Below are 12,525 nucleotides of genomic sequence, written 5' to 3'. Positions count from 1 at the left end.
GTTAGGTCGGTGGCAATGGAATGTTGCAACCCCCCTCCCCACCTTCCGTACCCTCCCCCCACCCACGGTGGTCAATGGTGTCTCGTGTCTGGGTTGTCGCATGTTGAAGTGTGTTGGTGACCTGCGGAGTCTGGAGATGTCTAAGGAGTGTGTGTGTCCATGGTGGGAGCTATGGCGGGTATCACCTCCCCGGGTTCCCCAGGGTCCTCAGCTTCATCTTCTCCCTCGCTCTCTACTGTGTTATCCCTAAGTGTCTGGACTAGAGTTTCCCAAGCTAGTGCCGCTTCCTGGGCCTTCTCGTCAGGCCCCCGTCGAGCCAGTTGATATCTGATCGTGCTCTCCGCCGCCGCCCATTTCTGGAACTCAGTCAGCCATTTCCTATGTGTCGGCGCTGCCTTCGCTTTCCATCCCCTAGTGAGTTCCCTCTTCGCAAGGAGTAGGCCCATGTCTATAAATTTGCTTGTCAGTTTATTCTTACGTGTGTGCGGAAACCAGTGTAGGAGTGTAGTCGCACTATCGTAGTGTAGCTCCCTCTCTGTGACCGCGTTCATGGTATCGCCCACATCCCTCCAGAAGTCCTGTAAGTGTGGGCAGTCCCTCAGCATGTGCAGTAAGTCTGCGTCCAACCGTGCGCATCTAGGACACGCTGCATCCTCTGCTCCAAAGTATTGCGCTATTTTGTGCGGAGTGAGATAAGCCCTATGAAGGATGTAGAGCTGTATTAACTGGAACCGAGCGTTCCTGGTGCTCTTCTTGGGCCTCTGAACCAACTGGGCCCACGTCGTATCCGGGATCTCCCTCTGCAGGTCAGTCTCCCATTGGGTTTTTAAGCGCGTAAGGGGTCGTAAGGTGCTCTCGAGTATTCTGGAGTGTAGGCACGTGACTGCCTTGACCGTGCCTGCGGCCATCATCACATACTGACACGGTGGCGACGTCGTGGGTTCACACAGCCCCTCGCCCCAGTGCGCTTGGATCCCTCGTACCACCGCCGCGTGTAGCAAATAGTCACCTCTCGGAAGGTCGAATTGTTCCTGTAAGGATTGATACGGCGCGAGTACCCCGTCAGTGAAGAGGTCTCCCACCATCTGTAAGCCAGCCTCCTCCCAACTCTGAAGGCTCGACCAGTCGCCTCCATGCGGCAGTGCCGTGAGCATACCCAGTGGAATTTCGGGTGCGTACGGGTGACCGGTGCCCGCGCGCTTATGCACGCGGTTCCAGCAGAGCCTCAATGTCCGCTCCTCCTGAGATAAGTCTCTGAGTGCTAGCTTCTGCTGCAGGGTGATGTATGCTAGCACATGGCGAGGGGTGCCAGTGTCCCTTTCCTGCTCCGGACCCCGGTATACCCTTGCCACTTCCTGTGTGAGGAATTGCAGCTGGGCGGCCAAATAATAATACTCGAAATCAGGGACCGCGAGTCCGCCCTCGTTCTTCGGGCGGGTCAGGGTCGCCAAGGCTATCCTCCGCCTGCCAGCCCCCCACAGAAAGGACACTACCTGGGATCTTAGCCGTCGAAATACGGCACTTGGAATCCACACTGGCAAGGTTCGAAAGAAGTACAGTAACCGCGGCAGGGCGATCATTTTTAGCAACGAGACCCGGCCTGTCATTGACAGCGGGAGGGTGGCCCAGAAAAGCATGTTACCCTGCAGTGCTCGGATGCAACGGTAGATATTGCCTTCTAGCAAATCTGCGGGTTCGTGGTAAATGTACACCCCTAGGTAGGGCAAACAGGCCGGCTCCCAGCGGGGCTCGGGACGGGTCATGGGGCACCTCTCCGCTTTCCGGAGGGGAAAGAGGCAAGTCTTCGCCCAGTTCACCTTCAGGCCCGATACATCTCCGAAACGCGCCAACAGGTCTTCCGCCCCCACCACTGCCTCTTCGGCATTCTCCAGGAACAGTAGGAGGTCGTCCGCATATAATGATATGTAATGACGGGTCCCGTCCACCTCCAGTCCTTGGTAGGAGTCACCTTTCCTAGCTAGTGCTGCCAGCGGCTCTATCGCGAGGGCGAACAGCAAGGGAGAGAGTGCACACCCTTGTCTAGTGCCCCTAAGCACTGCATATTTATCCGATATCAACGCTCCTATTCGCACCCTAGCGCCCACTGACGCATACAGCACCTCCGTCCACCGCACGTACTCATCCCCAATGCCGAAGCTTCGCAGCACTTTGTACAAGTAGCCCCATTCCAGGCTGTCGAAGGCTTTTTCTATGTCGATCGCCATCACCACCGGGGCCTTGGCGGTCGGAGGAGGATCCGCTACGAGCCTCAGCAACCTACGGATGTTGTGAGACGTATTCCTAGTGGGGATAAAGCCCGACTGATCCTTGTGAACCAAGTCTTGCACGTGGGCCATCAGCCTGGTGGCCAGGACAGTGCTCAAGATTTTATAGTCCGTCGTGAGCATCGACAGTGGTCTGTACGATGCCGGGTCAGAGCTGGTCCTATGCGGCTTGAGCAAGGGGATCATGAGCGCCTCGCGCATCGAACAGGGCAATTCCCCCCTCTCTTTCGCCTCGTTATATATGATTTGGAGCCGTGGGGCTAGGATATCAATGTATTTACCATAGAACTCGACGGGCAGGCCGTCCACTCCCGGCGTTTTCCCGCGCGCCATTTTCTTTATGGCCCCCCTAATTTCCGCTAGGTCAATCGGGCCCCCAAGGGCTTCCGCTTGGTCCGGTTCTAGGCACGGCAAGTGTATCTCAGACAACAAGTTCTCTAATATCTCGGTTCGGTCCGCTGGGCTTCCCCTATACAGTCGCTCGTAGTACGCTTTAAAGCATTGTAAAATGTCTGGCTGGGTGTAACACTTGGTGCCGTACGCATCAATCAGGGACAATATTGGAGCAGCACCCCTATTGGGGTTTGCCAACCAGGCTAGGAGCGTCCCCGTCTTATCTCCCTCAGCGAGCGCTTTGGTTAAGTATGTTTTGTGATCAAAACAGCGAAGGCGCTCCACCTCTACCGCCAGCGCTTCCCGCGCCGAGCATACGCTATCCTGCATGTCGGGGTGGTTGGGCCGTCGCTTCTCCACCTCCCGCAAGGCTTGCTCGGCCTTGGCCACATCTTCTACCAGTGTTCGCCGCACCCCCGCGAACTTCCCTATACAATGCCCCCTTACTACCACCTTGAGCGCGTCCCATTCCACCGCCCTGGAAGAGGCCGTCCCCTCATTTTCGGCAAAGTAGTGGGTGATTCTATCTTCCAACGCTCCGCTGAACGGCGGATCGTCCAAAGTGTCCGGATGAAGCCGCCACGTCGGAATTGGTGAAACCACATTCATCCAGGCAAAGGTAAGAAGTAGGGGGTTGTGGTCCGAGATCGTGCGTGCTAGATATTCAGTACGGGCAACCATTGGGAACACCGACTGGGAGCAGAGGAACGTGTCAATGCGCACGTGGAGGTCGTGTATACCCGAATAAAAGGAGTAATCCCTTGCAGTGGGGTGTTGGGCGCGCCATGCATCCGTCAGGTCCCACAGCCCCTGCCAGTTTGATCTGTGTTTTGCCAGTCTGTGAACTGGGGATGCGTGTAGTGGTGGGTGCGACCTATCGAGGGTGGCATCTGCCACGGAGTTGAGATCCCCCCCCAGTAGCACTGAACCTGTTAAATAGGAGGCTAGCTGTTTGGTCAGTCTATTGAAGTACGATGCTTGCTCTACATTTGGCGCATAGGCGCTGCAAAGTGTCAACTGACGCCCCCGAAGCAAACCCTCAACCGCCACATACCTCCCTTCCGGGTCTACTGTGTGCCTAGTAACTTGAAAGGGAACCCCCGCCCGGATCCAAAGAAGTGTTCCCCTGGCAAACGCCGAGTACGTGGTGTGGAATAAGTGCCCCCTCCATCTCCTCTGCAGTGCGGTGCCCTCCTTCTTAGTTAAGTGGGTCTCTTGGAGGAAGGCAATGTGTATCCCCCTGCGAACCAGGTAGGCGTGTACCTTGTGTCTCTTAGTCATGGAATTTAGTCCCCGCACATTCCAGGACACACACTTCAACGAACCCATGTCAGCCATCACCCCAGTCAGCGCAGGTTAGATCAATAAATTTCCGCTTCCGGACACCAGACATCTTCCCACCACTTCCCATCCCCACCCCCCCGCCCAACTTCCCAACCCCAAGTGCACCTCGAGTCACCCCAACTACTCCAGGTCCCCCCTCCCCCAGAACAGGACCCAACTGCGAAGCTGAGGCACCCATCCAAACTAGTGAGCAAACGTGCTCACGTAAACTTGTAGTCCGCAGTAATCACCACGGAGGCCTTATGGGCCCTGTGGTGCGTGAGCTGGCTACTGAACCTCTCAAGCCTCGGTCCCAGGTCCCTCTGCCCCACAATACTCAATGCGACTTATAAAAGGAAAGTCTCACAGTAGTCTGTTCCAATATCCATGGGGGGCGCCGCCTCCAGGTTCTCTTCACTCAGAGGCCGCGGACAGCTGTCAGGGTTCAACGATTTCCCCCGACGTCTGGGGGGTGATCTTCGGGCCCCTAGCCCCCTCCAGTCCCGAGAAGTCAGTGTCCGATCCCGTGGCCAGGGCCTCAGAGGCCGATTCTCTTGCCGAGTGGACCGACGCCGTTCCCGACACCTCTTTAACCGCCTGTAGCGCAGCTCTCCGTTCTTCCTCAGTTTGCGACGTAGAAGGCTTCTTGGATCCCCGGTTGCGCCCCCGGAGTCTTCTCGACCGCCTGATCGCATGATTCTGGTGCTCCTCCTCGGCCCGAAAGCGAGCCCCATCCGTGCCCGCCTTGTAGGTGTCCCACCAGGCCCAGGCATCCGCCGGAGATTCAAAGAACAACGCCTTATCGTCTACTATCACACGTAGCTTGGCCGGGAACAGCAGGGAGTATTGCAGACCCTCGGTACGTAGCTCCTTTTTGATGGTTAGGAAGGAGGCTCGCTGTTTTTGGGTTTCAAATGTATAGTCTGGGAACAGCGTGACGTTACTATTGTCCACTTGAAATGGGCCCGCTTCCCTGGCCCGCTGAAGGAGCCAGTCTCTGTCTTTATAATGGAGCAATTTGATAACCACCGGTCGCGGCGGGAGACCCTGGCGTGGGGGTCGGGAAGGCACGCGGTGCGCCCTCTCAAGTGTGAAGAAGGGAGATAAGCCCTCCGGGGCAACCACGGTTTTGAACCAGTCAGTCAGGTAGCCCACCATGTCCGTGCCTTCTTTTTTTTCCGGCAGGCCAACCAGGCGTACGTTATTCCGCCGACTGCGGTTTTCAGCGTCCTCCGCTCTCTTCTCCAGGGCCTGTATCCGCTCCATCGCTTCCGTGAGTCGTCCCTCCATCGATTTGTGGGCCGGCACGACATCTTGTAGGGCAACTTCCGTGGCCTTGACCCTGTCTTGTAGCTTCGCATGATCTGCGCGCAGGTGCCCCAGCCCCGTCGCTACTTGACCAATATCGTGTTGTAGGGCCTCCTTCGTGGCAGCAATGGCGTCTAGAATCCGGTCCTGCATCAGCTGGAGCTCCGTGGGGGGTTGCGGGGAGTCGTCTGGCGCTTCCGTGGCTGGGCTCCCGTCCCCTTTGGGTCCTCTAGGCTTACCCATCCTGCACTTCCCAGCAATTCAGGGCCCTCCGGGTGGTCCGGCGTCAACGACGTCTCCCGCAGTAGGCCGCTGCTAGCCCCAATGCAGTCTCGCAACCAGCCGTCGTCGGGCGGAGAGCCGGGTCTTTGGGGGCCGTGCGGCAGAGATCAGAATTGGCGCCAGTGAACCGTTATGGCACATCCGCTTCTCCCGGTAGCCAGGCGCCAGGGGTCTGCACTGGGGTCCACCAGCCGGCCCCGCCTGCCGGTCAGCAGTCCGTGGAGCTCCCCTCAGCGGTACAGCAGCGCCACTGACCCGGAGCCACCCTCCACCCAGGGATCACCACCGGGTGCCAGAGGTGGGGTGGAAAGCGTAGGATCCACAGGGCCCCAGCGGGCGTATTTCTCCCTCCGGTCCCGATTCCCCGCTTCCCTCGGGTCTAGGGCCGATTCAATGCCCCTCCGTCGCGGAGACAGTTGCACCCTGCACGGTCGGTCCGGGTTGGGCCACCGCCCAAGCAAGTCGCAGGCCCCGTCGTCGGGCTATAATGTGTCCCCCTGAGCAGGGTCGTGCTTCCTCCGGGCAGCCTCCACTCACAGTGTCCATGGATGGTCCTCCCAAAGCAGGCCTGTAGTGTCACGGCCGCTTCCGGGGGTATTGCGCCGGTGTAGGGCTCAGAGGCGCCCACAGGGATCACAGGCCTCAAAGCCGGGGCCTCGAGTAAGCCCCCTCGCTGTTGTGGGCGGAGCTCCGCTAGAACCCCACTCCCGGGCGGACCTCGCACCGATCACAGGATCTGCCGCCGCTCCAGGGGGCCGCCGCCGCCGCTCTCCACCAGACCCGCACTCCACTGTGCCCCACGCTGTGGCCTCAGGACCTCCGGAGCGGGCACGTCTCTACTCCGCAGTGGCAGCGATGCAGGGAGCCGCCATCTTGTCCCCAGCCGTCTCGGGAACCTCTCACCCCTCAGCGTCCGGTATATTCGGCGTAGCGGCGCTCCGACCCCACCGGAACAGACCTGTGGGTTGGCTCCGGGATCGACCCGATTTCCACGGGGATCCCGGGTCTAAATCAGGATGAAAGGCGGATTACAGGGCTGAGGGTCGGGAGCCTCGCTAGGCTGCGACCGTGTCCATCGGCTGCTAGCCACGCCCTCCCCCCAAAGAGTTTCTTGTTTCATTTTTTTTTTGTAAAACAATTTTTATTGCAGGGTTAGATAAAAACATGCAGTTACACAGTGAGCTCCACACAGTTCAGTAGCAATCTGTCATAGTCGTTTCTCAGTTTCATGATACACAGCCCTTCAGCCCACATCCCGGAGGCAGGGCGGCGTTATTTCACCACATTAATCATTTCGTGGATCAAGAGCGATCCTAGTGTAAGCTCAACAGGAGCACCTTGCTCTGCTTTTATTTATGTAGTGCATCACCACCCCGTTGGGCTGAACGTGATGTATGTAACCCTCTCTAGAAATCCTGATCTGAGACCCCTCCCTAAAGAGTTTCTTGTTTCATTATGGAGAAGTGTCCTATAAACAGGCTGTCCTTTCATGGGGTAATTTGCAGTAGTTCACCAAAGACAATTAAATGTTTTCCTCCAAATAGCACTCATACTCAGTTCTTAAAATCTCCCTCGGTTTCAGGTCCGCCTCCTGTTTCTCACACCTTAGGGATGCCGGTGCACAGCCCTTCGAGGGTCCCACATTCAGCTTCTGGTCTGCTAAATCTGATGTCAGCGTTGGGGTCTTATCTGCCAGCTCTGATAGTTTTCCCTTCCGAGGACCATGGTTGTAGAAGTACTACAGAATGTGTGATGCATCCCCCTCTCATTTCGGACATGGTTCCACCCCCTCTGCAGACTAGCTGGTTAGTTGACTTGGGTGATGCCAGTGACTTAGAATCTCTTCCAACCTCCTGTCTCCTCCTAGTTTGGCTACGGTAGCGAGTTCCACTCTGGCAGACCTGTTCAATCAAGTTTCAGTTGTATTGGACTTACAACTTCCTTCTGTGGAATTGTCAACGGGCCCTTTACTTGGCTTTCTACATCCTGACCAGTCTAACGTACAGTCTGTCCTTCCTTATAGAGACTGTTTTTTCGAGGTACTATTGGGTACTTTGGCTTAGACTGAGACAGGCCTCCCTTTGGATTGCTCTGTTTCCCACAGGCTTCAGCCGACCCAGGAGGATCCCTCCTGTCTCCTTAGATGTTCATCTAATCAGAGCTTTGTGATACAGGCTGCTTTAGCCACACAACATATTGATTTCATTCCTCCTGTCCCTTCTGCACGAGAGGCCAGTAAATTTGACGCTAGTGGTACGTGTATTTTGTCTTCTACTTGCTCTCCCTGCGATCTCTGAACACTTCAGTCAATCAATCAATCAAAGTACTTGTAGAGTGCACTACTTACCCGTGAGGGTCTCAAGGCACTGAAGGAAGGGGGGAGCTGCTACTGTTCGAAGAGCCAGGTCTTGAGGAGCCTTCTGAAGGTGAGTAGGTCCTGGGTCTGCCGTAGGTGGGTCGGGAGGGTGTTCCAGTTTTGGCGGCGAGGTAGGAGAAAGATCTGCCGCCGATGGTCTTTCGTTGGATGCGGGGGACAGCGGCGGTGGCGAGACTAGCGGAGCTGGTGGGTGGGAGTGTAGAAGTTGACTCTGCTGTTCAGGTAGGCTGGTCCTGCATTGTGTATGTAGTGCTTTCTGTGCGTGGGTGAGGAGCTTGAAGGTGATCCTCTTGTCTATGGGGAGCCAGTGTGGGTCTCTTAGGTGGGGGGTGATGTGGCTGCGGCGGGGGATGTTGAGGATTAGTCAGTCGGAGGCGTTTTGAATTTGTTGTACTTGACGCGGTGTTGTTGAGTTGAGGTGTTTGGCTGGGATTCCTGCGTAGAGAGCGTTGCCGTAGTCCAGCCTGCTGCTGACGAGTGCCTGTGTCACTGTTCTTCTTATTTCGGTTGGTATCCATTTGTAGATCCTGCGGAACATGCGGAGGGTGTTGTAGCAGGAGACGGCGCTGACCTGCTTTGCCATGGAGAGGGAGGAGTCGAGGACGAACCCTAGGTTGCGTGCGTTGTCGGTGGGTGTCAGTGCTGTTCCCAGCGTGGTCGGCCACCAGGAGTCGTTCCAGGCCGAGGGGGTGGGTCCGAGGATGAGGACATCTGTCTTGTCCGAGTTCAGCTTCAGACGGCTGTTCCTCATCCAATCGGGGATGGCCTTCAATCCCTCGTGGAGGTTGGTTTTGGCGGTGTGTGGGTCCTTGGTGAGGGAGAGGATGAGCTGGGTGTCGTCGGCGTAGGAGATGATGTTGAGGTCATTTTGGTGGGCTATTTGTGCAAGGGGGGCCATGTAGACATTGAACAGCGTCGGGCTGAGGGAAGAGCCCAGGGGATGCCGCAGATGATGTCGGTGGCTTCGGATTGGAAGGGTGGGAGGCGGACGCTCTGGGTTCTGCTGGAGAGGAAGGACATGGTCCATACCGGCTTCTTGGAGGCGTGTCTTTAGAGTGCGGTGGCAGACCGCGTCGAAGGCGGCTGACAGGTTCAGGAGGATTAGGGCTCATGTTTTGCAATTGTCTAGGCGATGAGGGCTGTCTCGGTGCTGTGGTTTCGTCTGAATCCGGACTGGGAGGGGTCTAAGATGTTGTTGTCTTCGAGGTGGCAGGCCAGTTGCATGTTGACTATTTTTTCAATGACCTTTGCCTGGAACGGGAGAAGGGAGATGGGCTGGAAGTTCTTGAGATCCTTGGGGTCCGGTTTAGGTTTCTTGAGGAGGGCGCTGATTACGGCGCGCTTCCAGTTTTCTGGGAATCTGGCTGTTTCGAAGGAGATGTTGATGACCTTTCGTAGTTGGGGTGCGATGACTGCGTCTGCTTTGTTGAATACGTGGTGAGGGCACGGGTCTGACGGGGATCCTGAATGGATGGAGTTCATGACCTTGCGTGTCACGTCGTCGTTGACGTTGGCCCAGGAGGTCAGACGGCTGGTGTGGGTGGTGTTCGCAGGGGGGGGTGGAGTCTGGCGTAGTCTGGCAGTCGTGGTGTTGAAGCTGTCATGGATGTCAGCGATCTTGCCATGAAAGAAGGTGGCCAGTGAGTCGCACAGTTCTTGTGAGGGCGGGATGTCATTGGTATTGGAGCTGGGGATGGAGAGTTCCTTCACGATGCTGTTGAGTGTGTGAAGGAGGATCTCTTTGCTAGTCTGATGAGGTGGGGGTGTCTGCGGGTGGCGTCCTTGTGAGCTGCATGGCTGTCCGGTGTGCATTTGTGGAGCCATTTCTTCTCCAGTGTTCGGCATGTGCGTTTGGAGTTCTGGAGCTAGACGGTGAACTAGGTGGCTTTCTTGCTGGTGTGACTGTTGGAGGGTTTCTTGAGCGGTGCAAGGGTGTTGGCGCAGTCGTTGATCCACTGTCTGAGGATGCAGGCGGCGGCATCTGGGTCGGGTGGGTCAATGGGTGGGTTCAGGGCGAGGGTGGAGGTCAGCTGGTCTTTGGTGACTTTGCTCCAGCGGCAGTGGGGCAACAGTTGGGTACGGTGGTGCGTGGTTTCTTTCTTGAAGGTGAAGTGGATGCAGCGGTGGTCGGTCCAATGGAGCTCGGTGGTATGGTGGTATGTGACTTGGGTGCTAGTGGAGAAGATGGGGTCCAGTGTGTGTCCGGGGGCGTGGGTGGGTGCAGTGACGAGTTGTTTGAGGCGAGGTTGTCGATCAGGGTGGTGGAGTTGGTGTCGTTGTTGTTCTCGAGGTGGAAGTTCAGATCCCCGAGGAGGATATAGTCCGTGGAGGCGAGTGCGTGGGTGCTGGCGAGGTCGGCAATGGAGTCTCTGAACTGTGCCCGGGGTCCAGGGGGCCTCTAGATGAGTGTTACTCTAAGGGTGGTGTTGGGGTCGGTGTGGATCCGGAAGTGCAGGTGTTTGGCGCTGTTGAGGATGTCGTCCGCGTGGGTGGAGACCTTGAGGGTGGACTTGTGGAAGATGGCTATTCTTCCTCCGATTCCGTTGGTGTGATCCCTACGGGTGATCTTGTAGCCGTCTGGGATGGCTATGGCGATGTCGGGCGCCGAGCAGTCGTTCCACCACGTCTCGGTCAAGAAGGCGACGTCTGGGGTGGTGGTGTCGAGCAGGTTCCAGAGCTCAACGGCGTGTTTACGTGCGGAGCGGGTGTTGAGGAGTATGCAGCAAAGGTGGTTGGGTCCGGTCCTAGGGGTATTGGTGGCTCTGTCACAGGTAAAACTTCAGCTGCGGCAGGAGAACGGTCCGTGGGTGCGATTCGGGGCGGCCTGGAAGCAGTGGTGGTTTCGGCCGGTGTTGAGGGCGTGGAGGGTGCTGGCGTTGTAGCGGAGTCTGGTGGAGTGGTGATTGCGGGGTCCAGAGATTCTGGCGCTGCCGCGGTCCAGGCGTGGATGGGCGCAGATGGGCTTGCCTCTGGCGCGGCCGCTGCGCGGACGCGCTGCGGCCACCAATTAAGGCGAGGTGGGAGGGAGGAGCAGCTGGGAGGCGGAAGCGTGGCGGGGTGGGATACTGAAAGAAATGGGTTGTGGCCACAGGGGAGCAGCGGCGGGGGCAAAGGCAAGGGGTCCAGAAGCGAAGGGGGGGTACGGCTGGAAAACAGGGGGCATAGAGGGACAGACAAAAGGCAATGAGCCCGAAAAACAGTACAAAACAAAACAGTATCACAAAATTACAAGAGTGGCTGAGCCAGCAGAGCTGCTCAGCGCAGAAGAGCAGCGGCGAACTCAGGAGGCAGGAAGCAGCAGGGGGGAAGGCACGGGCACAACTGGTGGAGCTGTGCAGCGTGGGGAGCGACCTGGCCTGCAAGCAGGGTCAGGGGTTGCTCTCACCACTGCGCAGCGGCTACCATTTAAGGCGAGGTGGGAGGGAGGAGCTGCTGGGAGGCGGGAGCAGGGCGGGTGGGATACAAAAAGAAAAGGGGGCGTGGCCGTAGGGGAGCAGAGGGGGCAGTGGGGGGCAAAGGTGAGGGGTCCAGAAGCGAAGGGGGGGGTGCGGCTAGAAAACAGGGGGCACAGAGGGACAAACAAAGGGCAATGAGCCCGAAAAACAGTACAAAACAAAACAGTATCACAAAATTACAAGAGTGGCAGAGCCAGCAGAGCTTCTCAGCGCAGCAGAGGAGCGGCAAACTCACGAGGCAGGAGGCAGCAGGAAGGAAGGCACGGGCACAACAGGTGGAGCTGTGCGGCGTGGGGAGCGTGGGGAGCGACCTGGCCTGCAAACAGGGTCAGGGGTCGCTCTCACCACCGCGCAGCAGCCACCATTTAAGACGAGGTGGGAGGGAGGAGCAGGCGGGAGTGGGATAAGGAAAGAAAAGGGTGCGTGGTTGCAGGGGAGCAGCGGTGGGAGCGGGGGCAAAGGCGAGGGGTCCAGAAGCAAAGGTAGGGGTGTGGATTGAAAACAGGGGGCACAGAGGGACAGACAAAGGGCAATGAGCCTGAAAAACAGTACAAAACAAAAGAGTATCACAAAATTACAATAGTGGCAGAGCCAGCAGAGCTTCTCAGCGCAGCAGAGCAGCGGCGAACTCATGAGGTAGGAGGCAGCAGGGGATAGGCACGAGCACAACTGGTGGAGCTGTGCGGCGTGGGGAGCGACCTGGCCTGCAAGCGGTGTCAGTTGGACACCTCTTGCCCTCCCTTCTGGAGGAAGCCTGGAATACTCTTGTTCCATTGGTTCGAGATGGGCAACACGCTGCCACACTTGACATCCGCTATGGTATGGATATCACTGATTCAGTTGGCCGGGCTCTGGACTCTTCCATAGCCCTACATTGGCGTGCATGTTTGTGTACTTACAGGTTTTCAGAGGCTGTGAAAAGTACTCTGATTGACATGCCTTTTGATGGCACCTCGCATTTAGATGCGCTTTCCGACTCAACTTTACACCCGTTCAGAAATAGTCATGGTGGTGCAGAGTCTTAACTCTGTTGTACTGGGTTTGTCGGGACAAATCTTTTCCCCTTGTTTCAGCTCTCATCAACCTTCTTAGGGTGGAGCAT

The 12,525-nt window shown here is 57.2% G+C and overlaps 1 long non-coding RNA gene across 4 annotated transcripts in view; it reads left to right on the top strand.

Annotated features, from left to right (window-relative positions):
• Positions 1 to 12,525, top strand: part of LOC144792715 (uncharacterized) — a 493,208-nt gene that overhangs the window by 117,355 nt on the left and 363,328 nt on the right. The gene's annotated exons all lie outside the window — the stretch shown is intronic.

This window comes from Lissotriton helveticus, chromosome 11 (assembly GCF_964261635.1).
Source record: "Lissotriton helveticus chromosome 11, aLisHel1.1, whole genome shotgun sequence".
Classification (NCBI taxonomy): domain Eukaryota; kingdom Metazoa; phylum Chordata; class Amphibia; order Caudata; family Salamandridae; genus Lissotriton; species Lissotriton helveticus.
The sequence above is the reverse complement of the archived record's forward strand: the minus strand, read 5'-3'. Positions and strand labels throughout refer to the sequence as shown.